This window comes from Nycticebus coucang, chromosome 11, assembly GCF_027406575.1.
Source record: "Nycticebus coucang isolate mNycCou1 chromosome 11, mNycCou1.pri, whole genome shotgun sequence".
NCBI classification, from domain to species: domain Eukaryota; kingdom Metazoa; phylum Chordata; class Mammalia; order Primates; family Lorisidae; genus Nycticebus; species Nycticebus coucang.
In genome coordinates, this window is record NC_069790.1 from 36,252,122 (window position 1) to 36,270,050 (window position 17,929).

Consider the following 17,929-nt stretch of genomic DNA (forward strand, 5'->3'; position numbering starts at 1 on the left):
ATACAGCAGATCCAGGGGCCCAAGGAAACCGAGGGATATTTTGAAGGCAAAATCAATTCAATCCAGACATGAGTTATCATGTAAGTACTATTTGGGGAGTATGAGGAAAGAATGTATCAAAGGCAGTAAAGACCATTTGATCTTGTCTCATTTCAGAGGCAATTAACCATAAAGCTTTTTAATGAAAGAGATTGTTCTGGTCAAAGTACGCTACTTCTATGCCCCCAAATGAAGGCTGCTACTTTTGTTTTTTTCGTTTAAAGACAGAGTCTTGCTCTGTCGCCAGGGTGAGAGTGCAGTGTGTCAGCCTAGCTCACAGCAGCCTCAAACTCCTGGGCTCCAGCAATCCTCCTGCCTCAGCCTCCCAAGTAGCTGGGACTACAGAAGGCTGCTATTTTTATAAACAGATAGGCCCAGGCTATAACTGAGTTAGGGGGGATTAGGGTATGCACAAGAAAGAATTAGATACCCTTGGGTTTTCCCTAGCCATGTACTGGATTGTGCCTTGGTGAATCAGGCCAGAGGCCAAGCCTAGCTCTTTAGATTCACAGGCCAAGTCAGGAAGAACTGAAGATCAGTGACAGGGAGGGGATCTGAGGCCGAAAAGCAGCAGCCGGGGGCCTAAGATTTCTGCTTTGTCACTATTCCATCCCAACCAGAGCTGATGAATAAAGAGGCTGACTTTGAGCCCTGAGTGGACAGGATGAGGAAAACCCTGAAGGGTTCTTAGGGTCTCTAAGGGATTGCTGGTTCTTAGATCCTAAGTCTGCTCTGAACTGTACCAGAATGACAGCGAATCACTTCTACTATTATTCTTGGCATGGCCTCTGGAGCTGCATCCTCCTTCTGATTCATCTCTGCTACAGTTCTGTTACGTATTTCTAGGATGTTGCATTAGAAAAACAAACATTGTCATTAAATCCAATCTCCTGTCCTCTTCTTAACAGTACTCACTAATGACAGGAACTTGGTTGATACTTGTCTAGATTATAGCCAAACTTCAGAATATTGAGCAAAATATAAAACTCCCTGAGAGCAATTTGGTTCTATTACATGGCACAGCTCCCAGGCAGGTCACATGGGACTCCGTGTTACAATTTTTTTTTTTTTTCCCCAAAGCATGTAAGTTTTTTCCCAACAGATTCGGTGCAGGGTAGAATGACATCTTGCGGATGCTGTGACGTCTCTATGTTCTGAACTACTGTCGAGATGCAGAGCATGCCTCCATCCTCCCGGAAGGCTCTGCTGATGCATTTCCAAGAACAGTGAAGGTTTTTCTGGGGGCACATAGTCATGTACTGTACTAATCTGTTTCCAGGCAGTGGCACAATGGCCAAACTGCCTGGCTCTAGCGCCAAACTGCCTGGGTTCCAATGCTTGTTCTGTAATTTACAAGCTTCATTTCGTAAGGGGGTAATAATTGTACCTATATCATATCGTTGTTGGAACCTGGTGCTTAGCACCTGCCTGTTGGAACCTGGTGCTTAGCACCTGCCAATAAAAATGAGCTATTATTATTATTATTATTTGGGGGGGACTGTAAGAAAAGAAAAGTTCTCAAGGACTTCATCTTTCTTATGCCAAGGAATAGCACAGTTTTGAGCACTTCAGTAGTGCACAAGGCTGAGGAATGAATGAAAGGTGGGGTGTCCTTGCAATTTATGTGTTGAAAATAATCACCAAAGGTTTTGGAAGTAAGGAGCAGCTTAATTTGTCTTGTATGGGTGCTTTTTAAAAGTGTTATAAAGTATTAAGCTCATTTGATTTGCAAATTAGAAACAAAGACTACAATACTTTATTCCAAAATTACATATATATATATACACATATATATGTACTTATTCCATATCATAGGCAGTATGGTTTACTAGAAAAAGTGTGGATCGCAGAGATAGCCTTGGTTTAAATCCCAGCTCCATCATTTATTACTTGTGTGGTTTGGGGTGAAGTGCTTCAATTCCCTGTGGCTGAGTTTCTTCATTTGTAAACTTCGGCAAATAAAAAGCATCTGGGGGTAGTTGTGAGAATTAAGTGAAATCATTATCCATGAAGCACAATTATTGGTATATACTAAATTGTCAGTAGATGCTAATTGCTGGTGGTTAGTTTTGATATATTAGATCAGTGGTTCTTAACCTATGGGTCACGACCCCTTCGGACTGTATTAAAAGTTCGCAGCATTAGGAAAGTTGAGACTCACTGTATTAGATGGAGGTGGAGGTAAGAGAAAAAAAGAGAGACAAGGATTGAGGTTGGCAAAGCAAGAATGGGTAGACAGTTTAAAAAGTCAGAAATGGCCACCAAAAAATAAAGGCATATAAAGTGGCTCGTAGACATTATTTTGTTTTAAAATGTTTTATTTTAATTTTCTAGTTTTTGCTTAGGTCACATATACCCATGGCACAAAATTCAAAAGGTAAGCAGAGGGTACTCAGTGAAAAACAAGTCACTTCTACCTTGCCCAAGACATTGGGGGCAACTACTGTCACTAGTTTCTTGTGATTCCTTCTAGAAATACTCCAAGCATTTATAAATGAAATATTTGCATTTATCTCATGGGGGCCTGGTGTGCAATGGCTGCAAACAGCAGCCACCTTGGTAGTGTGTGCAGCCTGTTGCTTGTTTGGATTGCTCTAAGGAACCTTGGAGACATTCCTTTCCAGTACATGTTCATGTGTTAGACCTTGTGCTGTCCCCAGTCTAGGTTCCAGACAGGAATGCGGGGTGCCTTTGGAAAGCCCCAGGGTACTGTGGCCAGCATTCACATTGGTCAAGTCATCATGTCCATCCTCACCAAGCTACAGAACAAGGAGCATGTAATTGAGGCCCTTTGCAGGGCCAAGTTCAATTTCCCTGGCCGCCAGAAGATTCACATCTCCAAGAAGTGGGGTTTTACCAAGTTTAATGCACATGAATTTGAAGACATGGTGGCTGAGAAGCACTCATCCGAGATGGCTGTGGGGTCAAATACATTCCTAATTGTGGTCCCCTGGACAAGTGGCGGGCCCTGCACTCATGAGGACTTACACTGTGTTTCCTATAATTTGTGCCTACCAATAATAAATCCTACTTCCTGTCAAAAAATTCGTATTTCCTATGAATACTACGTTTATTCTTCTACATAAGTGGTGGTACACTAATTACACTGTTCTGCACTCTGGTTTTTTTACTGAACGTACTTTAGCAATTGTTTCTTAGTGGGAGATACAGGGCTGCCTCTTCCTTTTTAGTCCTGGCATTCTGCTTCCTTAACCTGTCCTGCACTGATGGAATTTTAGGTTGTTTCCAATCTTTTGTTGTTACATCTAAAGCTACAGTGAATAATCTCGTCCATGTGTGGCTTCACACCAGTGAATAAGGTATTGGCCAGATATGAATAATTTCCTAGAAATCAAATAGCTGGCTCAAAGGATACGGGAGATATCAACAGAGACAGAGGTTATACCGATTTAACACTCCTTCCTCCAAGTGTCAGAACATCTGTTCCTCAAACTTTTTTCAGCACATGGTACTACCAGTCTTCCTAATCTTTGCCAGACTGATGAGGAAAACACATATTTCAGGGTAGTTTTAATTTTCCTCTCCCTTATAAGTAAGAGGGAGCATCTGGCCAGATATTTGAGAACCATTTTTATTTCATTTTCGTGAACTCTAAGTTCATACACTTTATTTTTCTGTTGGCTATTGATCCTTTCTATTGATTTGAAGTGATTCTTGATATACTCCAAAAGGCTAATTTTTTTTTCATTCAAACTTTCTGCTTAGTTCATAGTGTTTCTTGCCACAAAGAAAGTTTAGATTTATATGAAGCAAACTTTATAAACTTTCTTCTATAGCTTCTAGATTTTCTGATATACTTAAATTAGAAAGGCTTATTCTATTTTCTCTCAATTTCATGACCAAGTTTTTTTTTCTTTCTTTTTCTTTTTTTAGAGATAGAGTTTCACCCATTCTATCACTTAGGGCTTTGGTGCAGTAGCATGATCATAGCTCACTGCAACCTTGAACTTCAGAGGTTGAACAATCCTCTTGCCTCAGCCTCCTGAGTAGCTAGGACTATAGGTGTGTATCACCACATCAGCTATTTCATATGTGTATGTATATAATATACTTATATATATTTTATATATAGATATTATATATATTATATATATATATTTTGTTTTTTTTTACACAGAGTCTTACTCTTTTGCCCAAGCTACAGCATCATGGTATTAGCCTAGTTCACAGCAACCTCAAACTCCTGGGTTCAAGTGATCTTCCTGCCTCAGCCTCCCAGGTAACAGGAACTATAGGCACCTACTATGATGCCTGGCTAATTTTTCTATATTTGGTAGAGATAGGGCCTTGCTCTTGTTCAGGCTGGTCTTGAACTCCTGAGCTCAAGTGATACTCCTACCTCGGCATCACAGAATGCTAGCATTATAGGCATGAGCCACTGCAACTGGCCTATTTTATAATTTTGTAGAGATGGAGCCTCACTATGTTGCCTAGGATAATCTTGAACTCCTGGCCTCAAGCAAGCGTCTGCCTCAGGCTCCCAAAGTGCTGGGATTTGGGGCATGAACCGCCATGCTCAGCCAAAAAAGTCTTACTTAGTATAGCTTGATATCATAAGGATAGTCTTCAAAATTTTCTTCAAGTATCTTTAAATATTAGATTCCAAAATATTGGGCAAATATAGACTATGCCATAACCTCTTATAAATTCACAGAAAAAACATAGATCTCTCTGGAAGGTGGAATAAGCAATACATCTTTTCTTCTTTTTATTTATCTTTGTTTTCTAGGTTTTCTCCATTGGTTATGTATTGCTTGGTATTCATAATAATATTAATTAAATAAAAGTTTATTTTGACTTTTTTTCACCTTTTTTAAGGTATCCTTTGGTTCCTGGATTTCATCTAATGCTGGCATTGCTGTTTTGCTTTGGAAATGGTCTGTCTGGCTTCCCCGCTAAACAGTTGTGGCCCAGTCAGAATGACCCCTTTATCAAGGAATCATTTTAGTCCCAGGCTTGCCTCACCTCTAGCTTCTCTGACTGCTCCTTCCTGCTTGGCCTTGGTCCCTCTTCTCTCTCTGCTGCTCCTCCTTCCTCCCTGTGGACGTGCCTCAGGCCATTGCCCTATCCCTGTACAGTAATGCGTAACATTTAGGAGAGTGCGCTCTGAGCAGATTAGAGGAATCTGTGTATATTGGCTCATAAAGCCACAGTTTTCTAAGGGAGCCATGATGATCAACTAGATTTTTCAGGTGAGCGAACAAAGTACTAGAAGAGTTAAATAACATGCCTGAGAGCAAACTAGAGAAGTGTGGAGCAGGGACTCTGATCTTAATTACCACACTAACCTAGTCACACTTCTCTCTCTGCCTTCCGTGGGCCAGCTCATCTTTGCATGGCTGTACTCACCCTTTTCTTTTTTATACAGATGATGGCCAAGTTTATGTTCCTAGCTCTGACCCCTCAAGGCCTTGCATCCTAGACAGGCTAATGAACATTGCCACTTGGATGTGCCACAGACTCCTTAAATTTAGCGTGCCTATAGGTCCTGAGATTGTCTGGAAAGACAGCTCTGTTATTTCTCATAGTGCCTAGTAGAAAAGGCTGGAAAATGAGAGCATGGGGACTTTAACTCAGACATTCTGGAGGTTGGTGCTTTGCTTTAATTAAGTTAGATTCAATTCATCAGCCTGCTACAGGCCTTGACCCCTGACCTCACGGAATTTTTAATGATTCAGCTTTATTTGCATGTTCTTATTCTTTTAAGGCCCCTAAATCCTTCTGGAAAATTGGTTACCTTTTTCCCACAGCCCAGAGTAATTCACTTATCCTGATGGGCAGGCCCATTCATTTCCTAAAAGTGAACGGGGCTTCCTCTGAGGGAGTAATTAGCATTGAAAGTCTGGATCTGTTTAAATTCCCTGAGATTCTGTGGTTAGTCCTTTGGATTTAATAGTCACAGAGACCTCAAGACAGGACATTAGATTTAAAAACAATTACATTCCAGTAAGAAGAAGAAATTTCAACTGGGAGATATTCTTCTGGTTGAAAGATTGGTTTTTATACATTTGCAATTAATAGAAACTCTGTAGGAAGAACTTTATCAATTCCGATTATCCAGGATGTTTTTCTTTTTCTTTCCTTCTTTTTTTTTTTGAGACAGAGTTTTACTATGTCACCCTCGGTAGAGTGCTGTGGCGTCACAGCTCACAGCAACCTCAAACTCTTAGGCTTAAGTGATTCTCTTGCCTCAGCCTCCCAAGTAGCTGGGACTACAGGCGTCCGCCACAACACCAGCTATATTTTTGTCACAGTTGTCATGGTTGTTTAGCAGGCCCAAGCCAGGTTTGAACCCACCAGCCTCTGTGTACGTGGCCAGCGCCCTAACCACTGTGCTATGGGTGCTGACCCAGGTTGTTTTTCTTTTAATTTTACTACTAATTAAAAAAATGTAAAAGTAACAGATACTAATTACAACTATGGCAAGGTTGCCAGCCCCTTGAGATGGCCACTGTTAACAGCCTTGTATGAACATTTGTATAGAATGTAACATTTATTTCTTTGTTATTTCTTTTTTTATTCATTATTAATTTTATTTTTAATTTTTTTTTTTTTGAGACAGAGTCTCACTATGTCACCCTCAGTAGAATGCTGTGGTGTCACTGTTCACAGCAACCTCAAACTCTTGGGCTTAAGAGATTCTCTTGCCTCAGCCTCCTGAGTAGCTGGGACTATAGGCATCCGCCACAATGCCCGGCGATTTTTTTGTTGTAGTTGTCATTGTTGTTTGGCAGGCCTGGGCTGGATTCAAACCCTCCAGCCCCAGGGCCCTAGCCACTGACCTATAGGCACCAAGCCTCATTATTAGTTTTAGAGATGAAGGTCTCATTATATTGCCCAGGCTGGTTCAAACTGCTGGCCTCAAGTATCCTGCCACAGCCTCCTAAGTCAGTGGGATTATAGGCATGAACCACTCTGCCAGTTCATTTATTTCTAAAGAGTCCTAAAAGTAAGAATGCTGAGCTCCAGGGTTGACTAGTTTCTAAAACTAAATTAATCTATGAGCAGAGGAAGGGAAAAGGGACGTAATATACTTCTGTCTGCTAGGCACCATAGTAGGCACTTTCCATAAGTTGTTTAGTTTCATCTTGGTCTCTTGTCTGTGTCCTGCCCCAGTCTCTCCCCTACCTAAGCACAGATGAACATTCAGTCTTTGATCAAAAGCTCTGAACAAATCCATTCACACAAGTCAATAATCTACATCTGTAGATGGAGACACTAACTTTCAGAGAGGTCAGTTAACTCACCTGTGTTCCCATATCTAAGGAGGTAGCAAAGCCAATTCACACCTGAGTTCCAAGACCCACACTTTTAGACAAGTTTCTAGACATATCTGGGATGTAAATAGTTTGCTCCTGGGGAATGAATTCAAACTTAGAGACACTGGAATCCTACCAGTCTCTTTAGCACACCAAGTCTGCAGTGTCCAGGGTGCATCTGCCAAGGGCCTCCTCTTTGTGTTCTGGGAACCAGTGTTGAAGATGTTATGACCCAACACCTGTAGGTATGGGCTTTAACATCAAGCAAAATGAAGAAAGAAAAAAACAGTCACAGCCAAACTGAAGGGCACTGGAGTCACTGTCAGAGGATATCTCTGTTCTTGCTTCATATATTTGAATTTAAATAAAACCCCTACTTTTCATACAATTTGCATGTCTATAGACTGCTGTAGAATGTGAAAGGTTTGAAATCAAGTTTGGACCCCAGCTGCCACATTCCCGACCTCTCTGAGCCTCCCTTTGTCTTATAAAATAACACTGACTGTAAGAACACCCACTTCCCTACAATTCGGGTCGCCACAAAGTGCTAATCTTATGGTCTATAAATTCTTACTGAGCTCAAAATTCCAATAGATCTTCAGGTAAGTCCTCTGCCTTCCCCATGCTCCCACAGTCTGTGCTGTCTGCTTATCTTCTACAGCAGTGGTTCTCAACCTCCCTAATGCTGCAACCCTTTAATAGAGTTTCTGTGGGTCACAACCCGCAGGTTGAGAACCCCTTCTCCACAGCCTCTTACATGCATGCTGCTTCTGCGTTTCATTCTGTGTTTTTAAAAAACCTTAAAAGACAAGAGTACTGGAAGTGGAGTCATTTTACTATCTAAAGACATTTTAAAATGAAAATATTTGCTGAGAGTCCAATAGCAATTCAGTTCAAAATAAATCTCGTATCTATTAACTGTTTTCCATTACCCTGATTTCTCTAACAGTAGCTGAGATTATATTATTTGTTGATTTGCATGTTTATTATCTCTCTCTCACTGGTATAGAAGCTTCTTGGGGAGAGAGACTTTGCTTTGTTCACCTCTGTATCCCAGTCCCTGTAAAAGTGCCTGGTACATAGTATATCCTCCAAAAATATTTATGGAACGAATAGACAGATGAATCTTTACTAACTACCTGCCACTCACTTAGGGAATCGCTTCTGATATGTGTGAGGCAAGAGTTAATCTAATATAGCTGTTTCAGTGAAATTTAAATGTGATGGACTCTTGTGACATTTTGGTTTGGATATGGGACTAAAGAGTTCCACAATGAGCAAGAAAATAGAAGAAATCATTGGTTTCTAACAAAGTAGCATTTGACTTTTTAATGCGGAAATAGGGTATAAATGGGAAGTGAGACTATTTAATTCTGCATTATCAGTGCTTCTGGTGATGCCTGACTATTTAAAACATTTTAACATTTTCTACTACAAAAATAGTAAAGTTTTTCCCCTGCACACCCATGGCCGCTCAGTCCCACTCTCCAGAGGTAACCTCTCCAAGAGTTCTGGAGTTTTATACAATATATTTTTGTGTAGTAGGTCACAGATTAACTCACTCCCTGCTCTTGGAGATAAAAAGGGCATCACCTTGGTTTTGCTCTAACTGGTAGGTCATCTTTTTTCTTCCAAGTTGTTCCTCACCGGGCAGCAGTGAAGCCTCCTGAAATTCTTTTGCAGGTTAATGCAAGCCCAGTCTCTTCTGTTTATGTTGTTGTTTTGAGACAGAGTCTCCCTCTGCCACCTAGACTAGAGTGCCATGGCTTCAGCCTCGCTCACAGCAACCTTAAGGTTTAGGGGATCTTCCTGCCCCAGCCTCCCAGAGTGCTTGTATCACAGGCATGAGCCACTGCCCCAGCCCAGTCTCTTCTGAGGTAGACAGTCTCCTTTCACTTTGACACAGCTCCTTTCGAGGAAATGCTGGGTCTTTCAGCGCTCTGCTCCCTGCCTCCCCAAGATGGCGCTTTGGGGAGTTATCTGGACACTTACTGGTACCTGTGTTGGGAACTTTGGGTCACCCCTTATCCCTGGGGGTATCCACTATTAAAACCTGCAGCTAGTGGACACGAGGCCCTGCTTCCTCTGCTTGCTCTGCTTCCGCGTGCAGTTCCCTGGGGCAGGCCCGGGAGCTCTGGGCAAGGTGGTCCCTCCCTCTTGTTCCCCCACACCCTTTCCCTGGAGGCCTTCTTAGTGAGCTGGTCGACCAACACTGCCAGACATCTTCTGTGCCCCTTCCCAGGGTTGAGAGGAGCTTGTGTATACTCCCATGCCACCTGGCAGGCAAGGATTCCTTGGCTACTAAATCCAAGCCTTTTCCCACCTCATCACACCTCACAGAAGTGCTGTGCACTGCTCGGCGCCTGTAGCACAGTGGTTACCGTGTCAACCACATCCACCAAGGCTAGCAGGTTCAAACCTGGCCCAGGTCAGCTAAACAGCAATGACAATTGCAACAAAAAATAGCTGGGCATTGTGGCAGGTGCCTGTAGTCCCAGTTACTTGGGAGGCTGAGGCAAGAAAATTGCTTAAGCTCAAGAGTTGGAGGTTGCTGTGAGCTGTGACGCTACGGCACTCTACCCAGGGCGACATAGTGAGACTCTGTCTCAAAAAAACAGAAGTGCTGGGTGTTGTATCTTTCCAGGCAATGAATTGGAAGAGGAGAAAGAGCCCTGTGCTTTTGACTTTCCCCTTAACCTCACCCTTCCCCTCTGGGATTTTGACTTGAGAGGCAGGATTTCCACAACCCACTTGTCTGACCCTCTGCCAGCCCGCTAGGTTTCTCTTCTTCCCACAGCCCTTTGAGCCTGAAGGTTAGGCTTTTATTTTACTTCTTCCTTTCTACTAGGGACTTCTCCTAGGGCGACTTCTCCTAGGGCGACTTCTCCTAGGGCGTATCTTCCTCTGTCAGAACTCAGTTCTATCTTGGTCTAAAAACTAGGTGTAAGTTCAGGGAGAGAAATGTGTTTGCAGATACAGGAACATAAATTGGGAAATACTTCACAAATGACATTCTGTGACAGGGGTCTACCATGAAAAATGCTCTATTCCTTCTGATGCCATTCAGTATTTCTTCACTATCTTTCCATATTCACACATATATCTACCTTAGTCTTTTTTAAAAGTAGAATAGTATTCTCCACCCAAAATAATAGAATTTATTTAGTCAGCCTCCCACTAATGGACATTGAAGTCATTTCTAATTGTTTCATATACAAATAATGCTGTAACAAACATTACTATATTCAGTTTGGGTTTTTTTTTTAGTGTATTTATGTGAGTATATTCTTTATATCTCTAGCAATGAGATCGCTGGATTGACATTTAAGATTGGCTAAAAAGATTTTAGCATTTTATGAGTCTCGTCTATCAATATGAAGTCACTGTTTTCTCTCAAGGTAGTGGTTTTTATAATTATGCTAGTGATTGGGCAGCGCCTGTGGCTCAGTGGGTAGGGCGCCGGCCTCATATACCAAGGATGGTGGGTTTGAACCCAGCCCCGGCCGAACTGCAACAAAAAAATAGCCGGGCATTCTGGCGGGTGCCTGTAGTCCCAGCTACTTGGGAGGCTGAGGCAAGAGAATCACCTAAGCCCAAGAGTTGGAAGTTGCTGTGAGCTGTGACGCCATATCACTCTACCGAGGATGATAAAGTGAGACTCTGTCTCTAAAAGAAAAAAAATTATGCTAGTGATTAACAGATCAATACATTTTGGAAGAATTAGAAAGGAAGGCGATGAGTCATTTGGCGAGGATCAGTGCAAGGTGAGGGAGAGGTTCACAGCTTTGGGAATCCTCTAGACTGGGTGTCAGCTCCTCCCTGCCACAGGGCCTTTGCATATAACACCCATTTGCCTGGAACACTCTTTTCTCTCTTCCTCCTCCTTTACCCAGACAACTCCTACTCACCCTTCGGTTCTTAGCTCAAAGTTCACTTTCTTAAGAAAACCTTTTTTTAACCGCTTCTAGTTTGTCAGGTTCCTGTTACAGACACTCCTAGAACCCCCCTTTTCCCCCTGTACATATGTTTATCACAGTCTGTGATTAATACACTCATTTGTGTAACCACTTGATTAATTTTGGTTTTTCCCCTCATATTATATCTACAAGAGCAGATAACAGGACGGGTTTTGCTCACTACTATTCCCCCAGCATCTAGAACAGTGCCTGGCACATAGTGAGTCTTCAGTCATAAAAATTTGTTTGATGAATGAATGAAGCTTATTCCTAACTCTTCTTTAAATCTTTCTTGATCTTATCTGGCTCCAATCACCCGAGGCCCATCTTGCATACATTTACATTTAGTTGAATGCATTTTAATACGTGTGTATCTTGTATGTTCTCTTTATCATAAAGGTAATTTCTATATTCCCTCTTGGACATCTTTATTGATAATTTCTAATCTGAGAGTCTCAGATAGGAAATAGCAGGGGCCTTGTGAATATAAGAAAGGGAAGTACTTAGTAAATTACCCTTCCTTTCTCTCTTTTATTGAACTGCTGGGGGAAATCCCTTTAATTGTGAAAACTAAAGACAGTGTCAGGAGCTGGAGCTTTGCATCAAAGCCTCAACCCTAAATAACTAGGAAAAGGGGATGGAAATCTGTAGCTGTTCATAGTCCATTACATTCCTTTACCTGTGAAGATCATAGGAGTAGGGTATTCTCTGAGACCTCTGGACTAATATTCTCACAAGTTTGTGAAGATAATTCAACGATCTGCCACAACTTTAGAAAAAGACACATTTCTTTTGAAATCATTACGGCAAATTGCTTTAAGTTGCTGTAACCTATACCTAGATAAGGTTTAAGATCGGTAGATGGTTGGGTTCCTAGCATAGGGCAGACGACCAGGTGTGTGTTTAATAGGCCAAACTTTTGGCCTGAGGCAGAGTTGGGGTGGGGAGGCTCTGAGATCTTCCCTGGGGCAGCTAGGAGTGTTCTCAAGAACTGGATTGTTGGCAGGGTAAAACTGCGGACTGGTTGAGATAAAGTCTAGAGCACTTTCGCACTTAGAGTTAGTAAATGCTGTAATTCTCTTACTACTGTAGAGGGAAATGGTGAAATAATAACCTGCCCAGCTCTCCTTTTCTCCAGAGCATGGGCATTTTGGACTTTGCCTATATGTTTATGGAGATAATTCAATGATCTGTCACAACTTTAGAAAAGGGCACATTTCTTCTAAAATGCAATTCTTAGTAGAAAAATGTATAATATGTCCCAGTGTTGGCAAAAAGAGGTGGGAGGGGAGGAATTTTCTAAGTACCTTTTGTTGCAAAACCACTGAATTCCTGCCTGAACGACAAGAATTTGTCCAGAAACATCTTCCCTGTTGGATATAACCTTTCCCACACTTCCATGCTTCCTATATGGAGCTCATTACAGTGTATACTTATTTGTTATTTGTGGTCTTTTTGGTTAGTTTGTTTTTAGAAAACTGAAGCTTGTCTTTCCTATTAAACCTTAAGCTCCATGAGAGCAAGAATCTTAATTGGATGACTTCTGTATCTCTTGGCCCTCAAACAATCGCTAGTATAGGGTAGGTGCTCAGTAAACATTCACAAATGTCAACTCACTCAGTACCACAGCCTAGAAGGCAGTCATCATAACCATCTCCATTTTATAAATGAAGAAGCTGAGCAGAGAGAGGTTAAGTAATTTGCTAGTCACTGATGGAGCCAGTATTTGAAATTTATCAGTTTGGATGGATTAATCATCACACTCTTCTGCCACAAATGACATCTGGTAAAAGAATGATGGCTGCAGGGGCCAGATTTGGACTAGCTTTGGCTATGTGACGTATGAATCACCCAGGAAGACATATTTGGGGTTTCAGTGGGCTGGAAATTCCAAACTACAGAGTGTGCCTGAGCTGGGGGTGGGGGGAGAAGTGGAGGGAGCTGGGGGACAGGGGAGGAAGATGTGAGAAGCAGAGCAGAGAAGACAAGTCTGGTCAGAGGAGCTGAGGTCGTCTGACCTGGTCTATTTCATACTAATAAGTTGTTTCTATTTCCCAAGGCAGAATGGCCTAAGTGGGAAGAGTACATGTTTTTAAAGTTTCCCGAAGTCAAACTTAGAGCTCATGTTCTTTCCAACTGTGCAGTTGCTTTTAATCTTCTCTGATGCCTTTGACGACCTAGAGCAGGTGATGTCTTCAGGGAGGTGCATGCTGGGGTGTGACATCCTCTTTTTCTTAAATATGATTTTAGATTTTAGTTTTTAACTAGGTCTTTAAAAAAACTTTTTTTTTTTGAGACAGAGTCTCACTTTGTCCCCCTCAGTAGAATGCTGTAGTGTCATAGCTCACAGCAACCTCAAACTTCTGGGCTCAAGCAATTCTCTTGCCTCAGCCTCCCAAGTAAGTGGGACTACAGGTTCCCAGCACAACACCCGGATATTTTTAGAGACGAGGTCTCACTCTAACTTAGGCTAGTCTCGAACCTATGAGCTCAGGCAATCCACCCACCTCGGCCTCCCAGGGTGCTGGGATTACAGGTGTGAGCCACTGCCCCCAGCCATTTTTTTCTTTTAAAAATTATAGATTTATTTGGGGGGACTTCTGGGTTATGGTAGATTGAACTTACAATTTTGCTGTAATCCAAAAACTTCACTGAAACTACTGGAAGGGATTTATTTTTAAGACCAAAATTCATAAGGAAGGAGCAAATAGAAGAGGAAGCAAAAGGTCTTAAAATATTTTGGAAGCGCGCCTCAGCGCCTATTGCTCAAGCAGCTAAGGTGTCAGCCACATACACCTGAGCTAGTGGGTTTGAATCCAGCCCGGGCCTGCCAAACAACAATGACAACTACAACCAAAAAAATAGCCGGGCGTTGTGGTGGGTGCCTGTAGTCCCAGGTACTTGGGAGGCTGAGGCAAGAGAATCACTTAAGCCCAGGAGTTGGAGGTTGCTGTGAGCTGCGAGGCCACAGCACTCTACCCAGGGCAACAGCTTGAGGCTCTGTCTCAAAAAAAAAAAAAATTAGAAGCAGAAAGGAAAGTTGAACCCTAAACTGTCCAGGGAGATAGTCAAGAACTACATCTTCAATTATGCTCAAAATCTCATCAATGGGTTGCTGTAAGTATGTGTATATGGGCAATAAGAAGAGCGGAGATGTGGGTCCCAAGGTTTCTGGGCTGTGAATGCAAGCACGGGTGAAGGTGTACTGAAAATGGTGGGACTAGATGAACATATGCATCCTGAAGACTTACAAACTTTGCTCCCCAAGTTCAGTAGTCAGGTCAGGCCTTTCCCCTCGAGGTAGGCATTGGAAGAATATACCCCAGATAATCTGGCCTGTGCAAGCAGAAAAGACATAAAGAGACAGACCCCATGGCACCTGGATTAGTCTACAGAGAAGGTCAAAGTCAGTGGCCCCAGCCTCAAGCATAAGGGTTCCAATCAACCCTTCCCTGCCTTCTACTAAACATGAGCAGACAACCATCTATGTGGTCTGAAATAATTTTCACACAGGAAAGTCTGAAATAAACAGAAAAGCAACTTGTACAGGTGAGAATAAACCTGACATTAATATCCTTAGGGAAAATATTTCTTCCATGAAAGAAAAACAGGATGCTCTGAAAAAATGTAATGTCTGTAAAGGATTACCAGGGAAGATAAAAAAAAAAAGTAAGTTTTGAAACAAAAAGAATCCCTATATATTAGAAATATATCAGAAGTCAAAAATTCCAAAGAGGAATTGATAAGGAAGTCCCTTGAAGGTAGAGCAAAAGGGAAGAGTTGAACACAGAGAAGCAAACAGAAGGAAAAAGAGGCTGAATCCAGAGTGTCAAAAAATACAACAATAAAATCCCAGAAAGAACATGAGACCAGAGAACACGAAGGAGAGAACATCTTTCATAACTGATGGACAAAGATTTTGAGATTAAATGGTCCTGTTGATTGTATAGTGGATGGATGAAAAATGCCTTCAATGTATTTTTGAATTTTCACAATTAGGAATAAGAGAGACTCTATAAACTGGGCTCTCTGTTTTTCCCAGAGAGAAAAAACAGGTCACAGACAGGTGCTCAGCAGCTTCTCAATGGCAGCACCACAAGCTAGAAGACAATGGATAATGCTTTTAAAAATGTGACAGACACATCTAGGTTAATTTCCAACCTAGATTTCTTTCTTCTTTTCTTTCTTTCTCTTTTTTTTGAGACAGAGTCTCTCTCTGCTGCCCCAGATGCCACGTCTTCAGTCTAGCTCACAGTAACCTCAAACTCCTGGCTTCAAGCAATCCTCCTGCCTTGGCCTCCTAGAGTGCTAGGAATTACAGGCATGAGCCACTGTGTCCAGCCCCAACCTAGATTTCTCTGAGAAATGAGAAGGTGGAAAAAAGATATTCTCAGGCAGGCAAGTCTAAAAAACCCAAGATTTAAGTCTTCTTTTTCAGGAAGCTCCTAGAGGATACATTCCATATACATGAGTGAATAAGCTAAGAAAGGGGAAGACATGAAATACAAAAACCAGAAGATCCTTCAGTGTGGAGAAGGGAAGGGAATCTCCTGGAGAGCGGAGAAGGGAGATCCCAGGATGACAATTGTGCATCAAATGCCAAGAGCCTTCTGCGCACATGGGAACATCAGGTGATTGGGTGAGTGCTGTCACTGCCAAGCCTTTTGCTGTTGTACCAGACTTTAAAACAAATTGTGGTTAAAAAACATACAACATAAAATTAAATATCCTAAGCAATTGTGCTGTTCAGCAGTGCTAAATATGTTCACATTGTTGTGAAACAGACCTCCAGAACTCTTTCGTCATGCAAAACTGAAAGTCGATACCCATGAAATGACAAATTCCCTGTTCCCCTTCTTCTTAGCTTGGTGACCACAATTCAATTCTACTTTCTGTTACTGTGAGTTTGACTACATTAGATGCCTCACATCAGTGAATTCAGATAGTATTTGCCTTTTGGCGACTGACTTACTTTTGGGGTTTAACCATTTTGGAGCATGTGACAGATTTTCTTCCATCTTCATCCAATGGCTGAAAAATATTCCATTGTATGTTTACACCACATTTTGTTTATACATTCATCCATAAATGGACATTTAGATTGCTTCTACTTCTTAGCTATTGTGAATACTCTTACTATAAATATGTTGTATGCAAATGTCAGGCCCTGCTTTCAGTTATTTCAAATCTATGCCCTGAAGTGGAATTCTGGATCATATGGTAATCCTTTTTTAATTGTGTGAGAAACCACCATACTCTTTTCCATAGTGGTTGACCATTTACAGTCCCACAGTGTAGAAGGGTTCTAATTTCTCCACATTTTTTCCAGCACGTATTTTCTGAGAGTTTTTTTAAATAGTAGCCATCCTAATGAGTGTAAAGTGATGTGACTGTGTGGTTTTCATTTGCACGCCTCTGCTCATTAGTGATGTTGAGCACTCTTGGCCCTTTGTATGTCATCTTTGGAAAGTATCTATTCAAGTGCTGTGGCCGATTTTAAATTGGGTTGTTATTATTATTATTATTATTTGCATTGTAGGAGTTCTTTGTGAGTTCTAGATATTAATTGATTATTGGTCATGTGATTTGCAAGTATTTTCTCCCATTCTGTAGTTGTCTTTCACTCTGTTGATTGTGTCCTTTGATGTATAAAGTTTTAAAGAATGACACATTCCCATTTGCCTATTTTTGCTTTTGTTACTTGTGCTTTTGGTGTTACATTCAAGAAATCACTGCCTAATGCAATCTTATGAAGCTTTCTCCCATATTTTCTGCCAGGAGTTTTATTGTTTTGGGTCTGTGTTCCGTCTTTAATCTATCTTGAGTTAATTTATATAGATAATGTAAGAAAAGGGTTCAGTGTCATTCTTCTGCATATGGATATTCTGCATTTGCAGCACTTTTGCTGAAAAGACTATCTTTTCCCTATTGGGTGGTCTTGGCACCCTTGTGAAAGATCATTGGACCATTCATGTAAAGGTTTATTTCTGGGCTCTCTATTGCATTCCATTAGCCTATTCATCTGTCTTTATGTCAGTATCATACTATTTTGATTAATGTATATTTATAATATGTTTTATAATCAGGAACTGTGAAGCATGCAAATGTGTTCTTTTTTCAAAATTGTTTTGGTTATTTGTAGTCCCTTGAGGTTCCATATGAATTTTAGGATGTGTTTTTCTATTTCTGCAAACAATGCCATTAGGATTTTGATAGGACGCATTGAATCTGTAGGTTGCTTTGGGCAGTACAGAATTATACTAGTCTTTATAACTATATAAAACTACTAGTGGATGAATTTGATCAGAATGAGGTTATCAAGCAAACAAGTAGAAAATTGGAGACCACTGGGAATTGATAGATTACCTGATGGGACTGACTAGTGGAATACTGTCTTAAAAGGCCATTGAGTGGAGTGGAAGAATTAGTATAATAGGTATAAAGACTTTCAAGCTTCGGAAAAAAAAAAAAAACCCAATTATTAAACTCGGGAAAAACAAAACCAGAAAAACAACAAAGGGAGCATTATCATAGCACACTACAGTGCTTGGCTGTGATTAATATTTGCATGGGCATGTCATGTAAATATTGAATATTTAATCAAAAAAGTATAATAGCCAGGCATGGTGGCTCATGCCTGTAATCCTAGCACTT

The 17,929-nt window shown here is 41.2% G+C and overlaps 1 non-coding gene across 1 annotated transcript; it reads left to right on the forward strand.

Annotated features, from left to right (window-relative positions):
- Positions 1–2,521: 2,521 nt before the first annotated feature.
- LOC128560594 (small nucleolar RNA SNORA70) lies at positions 2,522–2,655 on the forward strand. Its single transcript, XR_008373076.1, has one exon. It is a non-coding gene; the product is annotated as a small nucleolar RNA SNORA70 (small nucleolar RNA).
- The last annotated feature ends 15,274 nt before the right edge of the window (positions 2,656–17,929 follow it).